Source organism: Nerophis lumbriciformis, linkage group LG14 (assembly GCF_033978685.3).
Source record: "Nerophis lumbriciformis linkage group LG14, RoL_Nlum_v2.1, whole genome shotgun sequence".
In the NCBI taxonomy this organism is placed as follows: Eukaryota; Metazoa; Chordata; class Actinopteri; order Syngnathiformes; family Syngnathidae; genus Nerophis; species Nerophis lumbriciformis.
Genome location: NC_084561.2, coordinates 3,116,511 through 3,131,323, shown reverse-complemented (window position 1 = coordinate 3,131,323; position 14,813 = coordinate 3,116,511).

Here is a 14,813-nt window from a genome sequence, read left to right as displayed (position 1 = left end):
AGGTTAGGGATAGGGTTAAGGGTGGGGGTTGGGGTTGGGGTTGGGGTTGGGGTTAGGGTTAGGGTTAGGGGTTAGGGGTAGGGTTAGGGTTAGGGGTTAGGGTTAGGGTTAGGGTTAGGGTTAGGGTTAGGGTTAGGGTTAGGATTAGGGTTAGGGTTAGGGTTAGGCATAAAGAAAAAGAGTTGGTTAGGGTTAGGGTTAGGGCTAGGGTTGGGGTTGGGGTTAGGGTTAGGGTTAGGGTTAGATATGGGGGTTGGGGTTCGGGTTGGGGTTGGGGTTAGGATTAGGGTTAGGATTAGAATTAGAGTTAGGGTTAGGCATAAAGAAAAAGAGTTGGTTAGGGTTAGGGATAGGGTTAGGGGTGGGGTTACGGTTGGAGTTGGGGTTAGGGTTAGGGTTAGGATTAGGGTTAGGTTTAGGATTAGGATTAGGGTTAGGGTTAGGGTTGGGGTTGGGGTTGGGGTTGGGGTTAGGGTTAGGGTTAGGGTTAGGGTTAGGATTAGGGTTAGGGTTAGGTTTAGGATTAGGGTTAGGGTTAGGCATAAAGAAAAATAGTTGGTTAGGGTTAGAGCTAGGGTTGGGGGTGGGGTTGGGATTAGGGTTAGGGTTAGATTTGGGGGTTGGGGTTGGGGTTGGGGTTGGGGTTAGGATTAGGATTAGGATTAGGATTTGAGTTAGGGTTAGGCATAAAGAAAAAGAGTTGGTTAGGGTTAGGGATAGGGTTAGGGTTAGGGGTGGGGTTAGGGTTAGGGTTAGGGTTAGGGTTAGGGTTAGGGTTGGGGTTGGGGTTGGTATTAGGGTTAGGGTTAGTGTTAGGGTTAGGGTTAGATTTGGGGTTAGGGTTAGGGTTGGGGTTTGGGTTGGGGATAAAGAAAAGAGTTGGTTAAGGTTAGGGCTCGAGCTGGGTTTGGGGTTGGGGTTAGGGTTAGAGTTGGGGTTGGAGTTGGGTTTGGGGTTGGGGTTAGGGTTATGGTTGGGGTTAGGGTTAGGGTTAGGGTTAGGGTTAGGTTTGGGTTGGGGTTAGGGTTAGGTTAGGGTTAGGGTTAGGCATAAAGTAAAAGGGTTGGTTAGGGTTAGGGCTAGGGTTGGGGATGGGGTTAGGTTTAGAGTTAGGTTTAGGCATAAAGAAAGAGAGTTAGTTAGGGTTAGGGCTAAGGGTTGGGGTGGGGCGATAAGGAAGTGTGAAAAAAATAATAATAAGAAGAAAGGTGTGCATTGTCCATCTATGGTCCAGCGGGCTCGCACTCACGCCTCGTTGAGGCCCCCCGGGTTAGGTTTAGGGTTACGGTTGGGGTTGGGGTTAGGGTTAGGGTTAAGGTTAGGGTTAGGGTTAGGGTAAGGGTTGGGGTTGGGGTTAGGGTTAGGATTAGGGTTAAGATTAGGATTAGGGTTAGGCATAAAGTAAAAGCGTTGGTTAGGGTTAGGGCTAGGGTTGGGTGTGGGGTTAGGGTTAAGGTTAGGCATAAAGAAAGAGGGTTGGTTAGGGTTAGGGCTAGGAGTTGGGGTGGAGTGATAGGGAAGAGTGAAAAAAATAATAATAAGAAGAAGGGTTTGCACGGTCCGTCTATGGTCCAGCGGGCTCACACTCACGCCTCGTTGAGGCCCCCCGGGTTAGGGTTAGGGTTGGGGTTGGGATTACGGTTAGGGTTAGGGTTGGGGTTGGGGTTAGGGTTAGGGTTAGGGTTAGGGTTAGGGTTAAGATTAGGGTTAGGGTTAGGGTTAGGGTTATTGTTAGGGTAATTTTTTTTTTTTAAAGTTAAAAAAAGTAAAAAAAAAAGTTTTAAAAAAAGTTTTAAAAAAAGCTAAAAAAAGTTAAAAAAAAGTTTAAAAAAAATTAAATATTAAAAAAATTAAAAATTTTTTTAAAAATAATTAAAAATATTTAAAAATTTTAAAAAAAAACATAAAAATTTTTAAAAAATTATTAAAAAATATTTAAAATTTTTTTTTTTAATTTTACAAACATTTTAAAAAATTTTAAAAAAATTTAAAAAAATTTAAAAAAAATTTAAAAATTTTTAAAAAATATATTTTTTTTTTATAAATTTAATTAAAATTTAAAAAATTTAAAAAAATTTAAAAAATTTAAAAACATTTTTAAAAATTGTACAAAAATGTAATTTTTTTCCAAATTTTTTTTTTTTTACAAAAATTTAATTTTTTTGCACAATTTTTTTTTTTTTTACAAAAATGTAATTTTTTTTTTACAAAAATGTATTTTTTTTTACAAAAATGTAATTTTTTTTGCAAAAAAGTTATTTTTTTACAAAAATGTAAAGAAAATTTACAAAAATTTAAATTTTTTACTAAAATTTAAAAAAAATTACACATTTTTTTTTAAAATTGCAAAAAAAATTACAAAAACTTTAAAAAAAATTAACAATAAAAAAAATATTAGTTAAAACATGATTTTCAAGGTAAAAAATTATTTTCAAGGTAAAAAAAAAATTTTCAAGGTAAAAATTTTTTTTTCAAGGTAAAAAAAAATTTTCAAGGTAAAAAATGACTTTCAAGGTACAAAAAAATGTTTTAAGGTAAAAAAAAAATTTTCAAGGTAAATTTTTTTTTTTCAAGTTAAAAAATGATTTTCAATTTTTTAAAATTTTTTAATTTTTTTTTAATTTTTTTAAAATGTTTTTTAATTTTTTTTAAAATGTTTTAAAAAAAATTGTAATTTTTTTGTAATTTTTTGTAATTTTTTGTAATTTTTTGTAATTTTTTGTAATTTTTTGTAATTTTTTGTAATTTTTATTAATTTTTTTTAATTTTTTTTTATTTTTTCAGGGTTAGGTTTAGAGTTGGAGTTGGGGTTAGGGTTTAAAGTACCAGATTCAGTACTCAACCCTAGGCATAATGCACACTACCGCCACCTACAGGACTGGGGTGCAACATAACAAGCACCTTTAAAATGCACAGCCAAGCATGTATAAACAGCACAAAGTATTTCCTTGCTTGTTGCTCAGTAAAAAAAAAAAAATTCAACCTTCATTTACAGCATTTTAATCTTGTTTACATTTCACTTCTGGCAACGGAGCCACAAAAAGTCCACCAACTGCTTGGTTTCTTGCTCGCCTCTTCCAGGGTGGGCCTGAGACGCAGCCTGAGGGGGGACGCCCTGTTTGCTGCCATTGCCGGGAAAAGAAGCCTACGCGCAGATGGTAGTGGGAACACACACACACACACACACACACACACACACACACACACACACACACACACACACACACACACACACACACAACTTGGCACACAAGCCTTGTAAATGCTGGGGCATTAAGTGTACATCTGCAAGCATGCACATGCACAATAAAGCAGACATGTGCAGGTGGTTTGTTATCACATACTTGAAACCAAACTCTTGTACACTCTTAGAAATAAGGGTTCTAAAAGGGTTCTTCTACAAGGGCTGAGGTTCTAACTGGAACCATTTGCTTCTGAAAAACCCTTTCCCAAAGAAAGGGTTTTTCAAGGGTCCTTGGTAACGCTAATGGTTCCAGTAAGAACCATTTTGATCCAGAGAACCCTTTAAAACCCCTTTTCTGAATAATTGGTTTTAAAAGGGTTCTCACTAACACTAAGGGTTCCAGTAAGAACTATTTTGATCCAGAGAACCGTTTTTGGAAGAAAGAGTTCTTCAGGGATTGTTGAAAGCATGGGTAAGATCCTGTGTCACCAGGGACATACTTCCTGATAACATTTGCCAATAATCTTTAAATAAATGTTTTGCTCATTAAAATGTTTTGAATGTTTGTTCAATGTCAACATGATAAATGACCACAATATAATATGAACTAAACTGATCTGTAGAATACAATATGGTTCTTTATAGAACCCTCAGAAGACAAGACGGTTATCGGTGAAAACCGTTGAAAAGGGATGTTTTTAGAACCCCCTGTGTCAGGTCTAGATGAAACCCTTGAAACATGAAAGGGTTCTTAGTGGAACTCCCTGCATGGGTTCTAGATGAAACCCTTGACAAACGAAAGGGTTCTTAGTGGAACTCCCCGTGTGGGTTCTAGATGAAACCCTTGAAACCTGAAAGGGTTCTTAGTGGAACTCCCTGCATGGGTTCTAGATGAAACCCTTGACAAACGAAAGGGTTCTTAGTGGAACTCCCCGTGTGGGTTCTAGATGAAACCCTTGAAACATGAAAGGGTTCTTAGTGGAACTCCCTGCATGGGTTCTAGATGAAACCCTTGACAAACGAAAGGGTTCTTAGTGGAACTCCCTGTGTGGGTTCTAGATGAAACCCTTGAAATACGAAAGGGTTCTTAGTGGAACTCCCTGCGTGGGTTCTAGATGAAAGTCTTGAAATACAAAAGGGTTCTTAGTGGAACTCCCTGTGTGGGTTCTAGATGAAACCCTTGAAACATGAAAGGGTTCTTAGTGGAACTCCCTGCATGGGTTCTAGATGAAACCCTTGACAAACGAAAGGGTTCTTAGTGGAACTCCCCGTGTGGGTTCTAGATGAAACCCTTGAAACATGAAAGGGTTCTTAGTGGAACTCCCTGCATGGGTTCTAGATGAAACCCTTGACAAACGAAAGGGTTCTTAGTGGAACTCCCTGCATAGGTTCTAGATGAAACCCTTGACAAACGAAAGGGTTCTTAGTGGAACTCCCTGTGTGGGTTTTAGATGAAAACCTTGAAACCTGGAAGGGTTCTTAGTGGAACTCCCTGCATGGGTTCTAGATGAAACCCTTGACAAACGAAAGGGTTCTTAGTGGAACTCCCCGTGTGGGTTCTAGATGAAACCCTTGAAACATGAAAGGGTTCTTAGTGGAACTCCCTGCATGGGTTCTAGATGAAACCCTTGACAAACGAAAGGGTTCTTAGTGGAACTCCCTGCATAGGTTCTAGATGAAACCCTTGACAAACGAAAGGGTTCTTAGTGGAACTCCCTGCGTGGGTTCTTTGTAGAATCTCTCATGGGGGGTTCTGGGTGGAACCTTACACACACAGTTCTAGGTAGAACCCTCCAAAAGGGTTCCAGGTGGAACCTTTATAAAAAGGTTCTACCTGGAGCCTCTATGAGGACGAGCCGAAGAACCTTATATGGTTCTACTTAGCACTTTTATTTCTAAGAGTGTACACACACACACACACACACACACACACACACACACACACACACACACACACACACACACACACACACACACACAAGAGCCCATGCAAATGAGTTCCAGAGGTTTGATGGCATGTGGCAGATGCCCACTTTTCCCTGCCCACATCCTGTTTCCACATCCAAGCCCAGCTCACCTCCTCCGACTGCAGCTCGGCCTTTTCACTCCTTTTTTCCACGCGCTTTCCTTACAAAAAGAATGGCGCCAACTACAGGCCTGGCATGCACGCCGTAGTGTTTTCACTCATTTTTTTGCAGGTCACTATGACCATTGGCATGACAAAGGTACGTTTTTCTTTTCTTTTTATTTAAGTTGAAAAAATAAATAAATGAAAGTCTCAGTGAGGATTTCTTGCTCTGTTTCGCTGCAGCTGACCCCAATTTTGGTCGGGTTACAGTGACGCACGTAAAAAAAAAATTAAAAAAAATCAACACGGAGACACACAGCAGCCTCTGTCGTCACATTTCTGAGAAAAAAAAATCAAATAGACGCCCTTTTAATTCTCAGATACTTTTGCAGGAAGAAGTAGGTCCGTCTGTTGAGAGTCATGCACTTTATTCTATTGTATACTTTTTAAACATCTTAAATGCATGTACAAAATAGAATAAAATGAAAATAAATCTGCAAAATATCTTTAAAAAAGTGTGTGTGTTTTTTTTTTTAATTAATGCAACAATTTAGTGGAAAATTTGCCACAAAAATAAGTTTGTAATATTACATGATTATTATACTACATTATTGCATTCTTTTTTTTTGTAATTATACAACTTTTGAAGTAAGATGTGTGCTATGTTGAGTCACTTTATTATTTTGCATACTTTTAAGCATCTTAAACATCTCTTTAAGCATGTGAAAAAAACAATACAATTAAAAATATGCAAAATATTATTATTATATTACATTATTCAATGTTATCAGTAAGTTTCGCAGTAAGATGTGTGCTATGGTGAGTCACTTTGTCATTTTGCATACTTTTTAAGTAAAAACATACATAAAAAATATTTTAGAATAATTTTGTAATTTTTTTGCCACAATTTAGTGGAAAAATGTGTTACAGAAATACATTTGAAATATATATAATAAATATACATTATTGTATGGGAGTTGTTTTTTTGTGTGTTAATTTTACAACTTTTGCAGTAAGATGTGTTATTTTTGCATACTTTTTAAGCGTCTTAAATACATGTAAAAAAATAGAATAAAATGAAAATAAATCTGCAAAATATATTTTAAAAAGTGTGTGTTTTTTTTAAATTAATGCAACAATTTAGTGGAAAATTTGCCACAAAAATAAGTTTGTAATATTACATGTTGTCATTTTACAACTTTTGCAGTAAGATGTGTGCTATGTTGAGTCACTTTAGTCTTTTGCATACTTTTAAGCATCTTATATACATGTGAAAAAAAACAATAAAATAAAAAATATGCAAAATATTTTAGAATAATTTGGCTTTATATATATATATATATATATATATATATATATATATATATATATATATATATATATATAATGCCTAAATGTGGTGGACAAATGTCTTACAGAAATACATTTGAAGTATTACACAATTATTCTATTACATTATTCATTGTTATCATTTTTCTGTTGCATACTTTTTAAACATCTTAAATGCATGTAAAAAAATAGAATAACATGAAAATAAATCTGCAAAATATCTTTAAAAAAGTGTTGTTGTTTTTTTGTTTTTTTTAATTAATGCAACAATTTAGTGGAAAATTTGCCACAAAAATAAGTTTGTAATTTTACATGATTATTATACTACATTATTGCATTCTTTTTTTGTGTGTCATTTTACAACTTTTGCAGTAAGATGTGTGCTATGCTGAGTCACTTTATTCTTTTGCATACTTTTAAGCATCTTACAAAAAGGGGAAAAAAACAATAAAATTAAAAATATGCAAAATATTATTATTATATTACATTATTCAATGTTATCAGTAAGTTTCGCAGTAAGATGTGTGCTATGGTGAGTCACTTTGTCATTTTGCATACTTTTTAAGTAAAAACATACATAAAAAATATTTTAGAATAATTTTGTAATTTTTTTGCCACAATTTAGTGGAAAAATGTGTTACAGAAATACATTTGAAATATATATAATAAATATACATTATTGTATGGGAGTTGTTTTTTTGTGTGTTAATTTTACAACTTTTGCAGTAAGATGTGTTATTTTTGCATACTTTTTAAGCGTCTTAAATACATGTAAAAAAATAGAATAAAATGAAAATAAATCTGCAAAATATATTTAAAAAAGTGTGTGTTTTTTTTTTAAATTAATGCAACAATTTAGTGGAAAATTTGCCACAAAAATAAGTTTGTAATATTACATGTTGTCATTTTACAACTTTTGCAGTAAGATGTGTGCTATGTTGAGTCACTTTATTCTTTTGCATACTTTTAAGCATCTTATATACATGTGAAAAAAACAATAAAATAAAAAATATGCAAAATATTTTAGAATAATTTGGCTTTATATATATATATATATATATATATATATATATATATATATATATATATATATATATATATATATATATATATATATATATATATATATATATATAATGCCTAAATGCGGTGGACAAATGTCTTACAGAAATACATTTGAAGTATTACACAATTATTATATTACATTATTCATTGTTATCATTATTCTGTTGCATACTTTTTAAACATCTTAAATGCATGTACAAAATAGAATAAAATGAAAATAAATCTGCAAAATATCTTTAAAAAAGTGTTTTTTTTTTATTTTTTTATTAATGCAACAATTTAGTGGAAAATTTGCCACAAAAATAAGTTTGTAATATTACATGATTATTGCATTATTGCATTCTTTTGTTGTTGTTGTCATTTTACAACTTTTGCAGTAAGATGTGTGCTATGTTGAGTCACTTTATTCTTTTGCATACTTTTAAGCATCTTATATACATGTGAGAAAAACAATAAAATAAAAAATATGCAAAATATTTTAGAATAATTTGGCTTTTTATATATATATATATATATATATATATATATATATATATATATATATATATATATATATATATATATATATATAATGCCTAAATGTGGTGGACAAATGTCTTACAGAAATACATTTGAAGTATTACACAATTATTCCATTCCATTATTCATTGTTATCATTATTCTGTTGCATACTTTTTAAACATCTTAAATGCATGTAAAACAAATAGAATAACATGAAAATAAATCTGCAAAATATCTTTAAAAAATGTATTTTTTTTAATTAAAGCAACAATTTAGTGGAAAATTTGCCACAAAAATAAGTTTGTAATTTTACATGATTATTATACTACATTATTGCATTCTTTTTGTTGTGTCATTTTACAAATTTTTCAGTAAGATGTGTGCTATGCTGAGTCACTTTATTCTTTTGCATACTTTTAAGCATCTTACAAAAAGGGGAAAAAAACAATAAAATTAAAAATATGCAAAATATTATTATTATTTTACAATATTCAATGTTATCAGTTTTGCAGTAAGATGTGTGCTATGTTGAGTCACTTTATCATTTTGCATACTTTTTAAGTAAAAAAATAAATAATAATATTTTAGAATAATTTTGTAATTTTTTAAAATGAATGCCACAATTTAGCGGAAAAATGTGTTACAGAAATACATTTGAAATATATATAATAAATATACATTATTGCATGGGAGTTGTTTTTGTGTGGGTTAATTTTACATCTTTTGCAGTAAGATGTGTGCTATGTTTACTCAGTTATTTTTGCATACTTTTTAAGCGTCTTAAATACATGTAAAAAAATAGAATAAAATGAAAATAAATCTGCTAAATATCTTTTAAAAAGTGTGTATTTTTTTTAAATTAATGCAACAATTTAGTGGAAAATTTGCCACAAAAATAAGTTTGTAATATTACATGATTATTGCATTATTGCATTCTTTTTTTGTTGTTGTCATTTTACAACTTTTTCAGTAAGATGTGTGCTATGCTGAGTCACTTTATTCTTTTGCATACTTTTAAGCATCTTACAAAAAGGGGAAAAAAACAATAAAATTAAAAATATGCAAAATATTATTATTATTTTACATTATTCAATGTTATCAGTTTTGCAGTAAGATGTGTGCTATGTTGAGTCACTTTATCATTTTGCATACTTTTTAATTAAAAAAATTAAAAAATATATTTTAGAATAATTTTGTAATTTTTTAAAATTAATGCCACAATTTAGCGGAAAAATGTGTTACAGAAATACATTTGAAATATATATAATAAATATACATTATTGCATGGGAGTTGTTTTTGTGTGTGTTAATTTTACAACTTTTGCAGTAAGATGTGTGCTATGTTATTCAGTTATTTTTGCATACTTTTTAAGCGTCTTAAATACATGTAAAAAATAGAATAAAATGAAAATAAATCTGCAAAATATCTTTAAAAAAAGTGTGTTTTTTTAATTAATGCAACAATTTAGTGGAAAATTTGCCACAAAAATAAGTTTGTAATATTACATGATTATTATACTACATTATTGCATTCTTTTTTTTGTAATTTTACAACTTTTGAAGTAAGATGTGTTGAATCACTTTATTATTTTGCATACTTTTAAGCATTTTATATAAATGTGGGAAAAAAAACGATAAAATAAAATATATGCAAAATATTTTAGAATAATTTAGCTTTTTTTTTCTATATAATGCCTAAATGTGGTGGACAAATGTCTTACAGAAATACATTTCAAGTATTACACAATTATTATATTACATTATTCATTGTTCATAGTTTTGCAGTAAGATGTGTGCTATGTTGAGTCACTTTATCATTTTGCATACTTTTTAAGTAAAAAATATATTTTAGAATAATTTTGTAATTTTTTAAATTAATGCCACAATTTAGCGGAAAAATGTGTTACAGAAATACATTTGAAATATATATAATAAATATACATTATTGCATGGGAGTTGTTGTTTTTTTTGTTAATTTTACAACTTTTGCAGTAAGATGTGTGTTATGTTTACTCAGTTATTTTTGCATACTTTTTAAGCGTCTTAAATACATGTAAAAATTTAAATAAAATTTAAATACATCTGGAAAATATCTTAAAAAAGTTTTTATTTTTTATTTTTATTAATGTGACAATTTTGTGGAAAATTTGCCACAAAAATAAGTTTGTAATATTGCATGATTATTATACTACATTATTGCATTCTTTTTTTGTGTCATTTTACAACTTTTGAAGTAAGATGTGTGCTATGTTGAGTCACTTTATTCTTTTGCATACTTTTAAGCATCTTATATACATGTAAAAAAAAACAATAAAATACGATATGCAACATTTTTTAGAATAATTTGGCTTTTTTTTCTATATAATGCCTAAATGTGGTGGACAAATGTCTTACAGAAATACATTTGGTCATAGTTTTACAGTAAGATGTGTGCTATGTTGAGTCACTTTATCATTTTGCATACTTTTTAAGTTAAAAATATATATATTTTAGAATAATTTTGTAATTCAAAAAAATGAATGCCACATTTTTTAGTGGAAAAATGTGTTACAGAAATGCATTTGAAATATTACATGATTATTATATTAGATTATTGCATAGGTGTTGTTGTTTTTTTGTTAATTTTACAACTTTTGCAGTAAGATGTGTGCTATGTTTACTCAGTTATTTTTGCATACTTTTTAAGCGTCTTAAATACATGTAAAAATTTAAATAAAATTTAAATAAATCGGGAAAATATCATTAAAAAATTGTTTATTGTATTTTTTTATTAATGCCATAATTTTGTGGGAAATTTGCCACAAAAAGAAGTTTGTAATATTACATGATTATTGCATTATTGCATTATTTTTTTTATTTTTTTTGTCATTTTACAACTTTTGCAGTATGTGTGCTATGTTGAGTCACTTTATTATTTTGCATACTTTTAAGCATCTTATATACATGTAAAAAAAAAAACAATAAAATACGGTATGCAAAATATTTTAGAATAATTTGGCTTTTTTTCTATATAATGCCTAAATGTGGTGGACAAATGTCTTACAGAAATACATTTGGTCATAGTTTTACAGTAAGATGTGTGCTATGTTGAGTCACTTTATCATTATGCATACTTTTTAAGTTAAAAAAATATATATTTTAGAATAATTTTGTAATTCAAAAAAATGAATGCCACAATTTTTAGTGGAAAAATGTGTTACAGAAATGCATTTGAAATATTACATGATTATTATATTAGATTATTGCATAGGTGTTGGTTTTTTTTTTGTTAATTTTACAACTTTTGCAGTAAGATGTGTGCTATGTTGAGTCACTTGATCTTTTTGCATAGTTTTTTAAGTATCGTAAAAATTTTTTAAAAAAATAGAAATAAATGTACTTCTATTTTCTCCCAAAATAGAAAGAAAGAATACATTTAGTGAGAAACGTTACAGTTTGTATTGATACATATTATTTTCAGGATTTCGAGGGCCAAATAAAATGAAGTGGCGGGCCACATGTGGCCCCCGGGCCTTGAGTTTGATACATGTGGTGTATCGGTTCAAACGCATGGGAGTTGTTGGTTTTTTTTGTTAATTTTACAACTCTTGCAGTAAGATGTGTGCTATGTTTACTCAGTTATTTTTGCATACTTTTCAAGCGTCTTAAATACATGTAAAAATTTAAATAAAATTTAAATAAATCTAGAAAATATCTTAAAAAATGTTTTTATTTTATTTTTTTATTAATGCCACAATTTTGCGGAAAATTTGCCACAAAAATAAGTTTGTAATATTACATGATTATTGCATTATTGCATTCTTTTTTTGTTGTTGTTGTCATTTTACAACTTTTGCAGTAAGATGTGTGCTATGTTGAGTCACTTTATTATTTTGCATACTTTTAAGCATCTTATATACATGTAAAAAAAAAACAATAAAAAAACAATAAAATACAGTATGCAAAATATTTTAGAATAATTTGGCTTTTTTTTCTATATAATGCCTAAATGTGGTGGACAAATGTCTTACAGAAATACATTTGAAGTATTACACAATTATCATATTACATTATTCATGGTCATAGTTTTACAGTAAGATGTGTGCTATGTTGAGTCACTTTATCATTTTGCATACTTTTTAAGTTAAAAAAATATATACAGGTAAAAGCCAGTAAATTAGAATATTTTGAAAAACTTGATTTATTTCAGTAATTGCATTCAAAAGGTGTAACTTGTACATTATATTTATTCATTGCACACAGACTGATGCATTCAAATGTTTATTTCATTTAATTTTGATGATTTGAAGTGGCAACAAATGAAAATCCAAAATTCCGTGTGTCACAAAATTAGAATATTACTTAAGGCTAATACAAAAAAGGGATTTTTAGAAATGTTGGCCAACTGAAAAGTATGAAAATGACAAATATGAGCATGTACAATACTCAATACTTGGTTGGAGCTCCTTTTGCCTCAATTACTGCGTTAATGCGGCGTGGCATGGAGTCGATGAGTTTCTGGCACTGCTCAGGTGTTATGAGAGCCCAGGTTGCTCTGATAGTGGCCTTCAACTCTTCTGCGTTTTTGGGTCTGGCATTCTGCATCTTCCTTTTCACAATACCCCACAGATTTTCTATGGGGCTAAGGTCAGGGGAGTTGGCGGGCCAATTTAGAACAGAAATACCATGGTCCGTAAACCAGGCACGGGTAGATTTTGCTCTGTGTGCAGGCGCCAAGTCCTGTTGGAACTTGAAATCTCCATCTCCATAGAGCAGGTCAGCAGCAGGAAGCATGAAGTGCTCTAAAACTTGCTGGTAGACGGCTGCGTTGACCCTGGATCTCAGGAAACAGAGTGGACCGACACCAGCAGATGACATGGCACCCCAAACCATCACTGATGGTGGAAACTTTACACTAGACTTCAGGCAACGTGGATCCTGTGCCTCTCCTGTCTTCCTCCAGACTCTGGGACCTCGATTTGCAAAGGAAATGCAAAATTTGCATGGTTGGGTGATGGTTTGGGGTGCCATGTCATCTGCTGGTGTCGGTCCACTCTGTTTCCTGAGATCCAGGGTCAACGCAGCCGTCTACCAGGAAGTTTTAGAGCACTTCATGCTTCCTGCTGCTGACCTGCTCTATGGAGATGGAGATTTCAAGTTCCAACAGGACTTGGCGCCTGCACACAGCGCAAAATCTACCCGTGCCTGGTTTACGGACCATGGTATTTCTGTTCTAAATTGGCCCGCCAACTCCCCTGACCTTAGCCCCATAGAAAATCTGTGGGGTATTGTGAAGAGGAAGATGCAGAATGCCAGACCCAAAAACGCAGAAGAGTTGAAGGCCACTATCAGAGCAACCTGGGCTCTCATAACACCTGAGCAGTGCCAGAAACTCATCGACTCCATGCCACGCCGCATTAACGCAGTAATTGAGGCAAAAGGAGCTCCAACCAAGTATTGAGTATTGTACATGCTCATATTTTTCATTTTCATACTTTTCAGTTGGCCAACATTTCTAAAAATCCCTTTTTTGTATTAGCCTTAAGTAATATTCTCATTTTGTGACACACGGAATTTTGGATTTTCGTTTGTTGCCACTTCAAATCATCAAAATTAAATGAAATAAACATTTGAATGCATCAGTCTGTGTGCAATGAATAAATATAATGTACAAGTTACACCTTTTGAATGCAATTACTGAAATAAATCAAGTTTTTCAAAATATTCTAATTTACTGGCTTTTACCTGTATATATATTTTAGAATAATTTTTTAATTCAAAAAAATGAATGCCACAATTTTTAGTGGAAAAATGTGTGACAGAAATGCATTTGAAATATTACATGATTATTATATTAGATTATTGCATAGGTGTTGTTGTTTTTTTTGTTAATTTTACAACTTTTGCAGTAAGATGTGTGCTATGTTGAGTCACTTGATCTTTTTGCATACTTTTTTAAGTATCTTAAAAAAAGTAAAAAAAAATAGAAATATATGTACTTCTATTTTCTCCCAAAATAGAAAGAAAGAATACATTTAGTGAGAAACGTTACAGTTTGTATTGATACATATTATTTTCAGGATTTCGAGGGCCAAATAAAATGAAGTGGCGGGCCACATGTGGCCCCGGGGCCTTGAGTTTGATACATGTGGTGTATCGGTTCAAACGCATGGGAGTTGTTGTTTTCTTTTGTTAATTTTACAACTCTTGCAGTAAGATGTGTGTTATGTTTACTCAGTTATTTTTGCATACTTTTTAAGCGTCTTAAATACATGTAAAAATGTAAATAAAATTTAAATAAATCTGGAAAATATCTTTAAAAAATTGTTTATATTATTTTTTTATTAATGCCACAATTTTGTGGAAAATTTGCCACAAAAATAAGTTTGTAATATTACATGATTATTGCATTATTGCATTCTTTTTTTTTTTTTTTTGTCATTTTACAACTTTTGCAGTAAGATGTGTGCTATGTTGAGTCACTTTATTCTTTTGCATACTTTTAAGCATCTTATATACATGTAAAAAAAAAAAATCAATAAAATAAAAAATATGCAAAATATTTTTGATTAATTTGGCTTTTCTTTCTATATAATTTCTATATAAATGTGTTGGACAAATGTCTTACAGAAATACATTTTGAAGTATTACACAAGTATACACAATTATTATATTACATTATTCGTG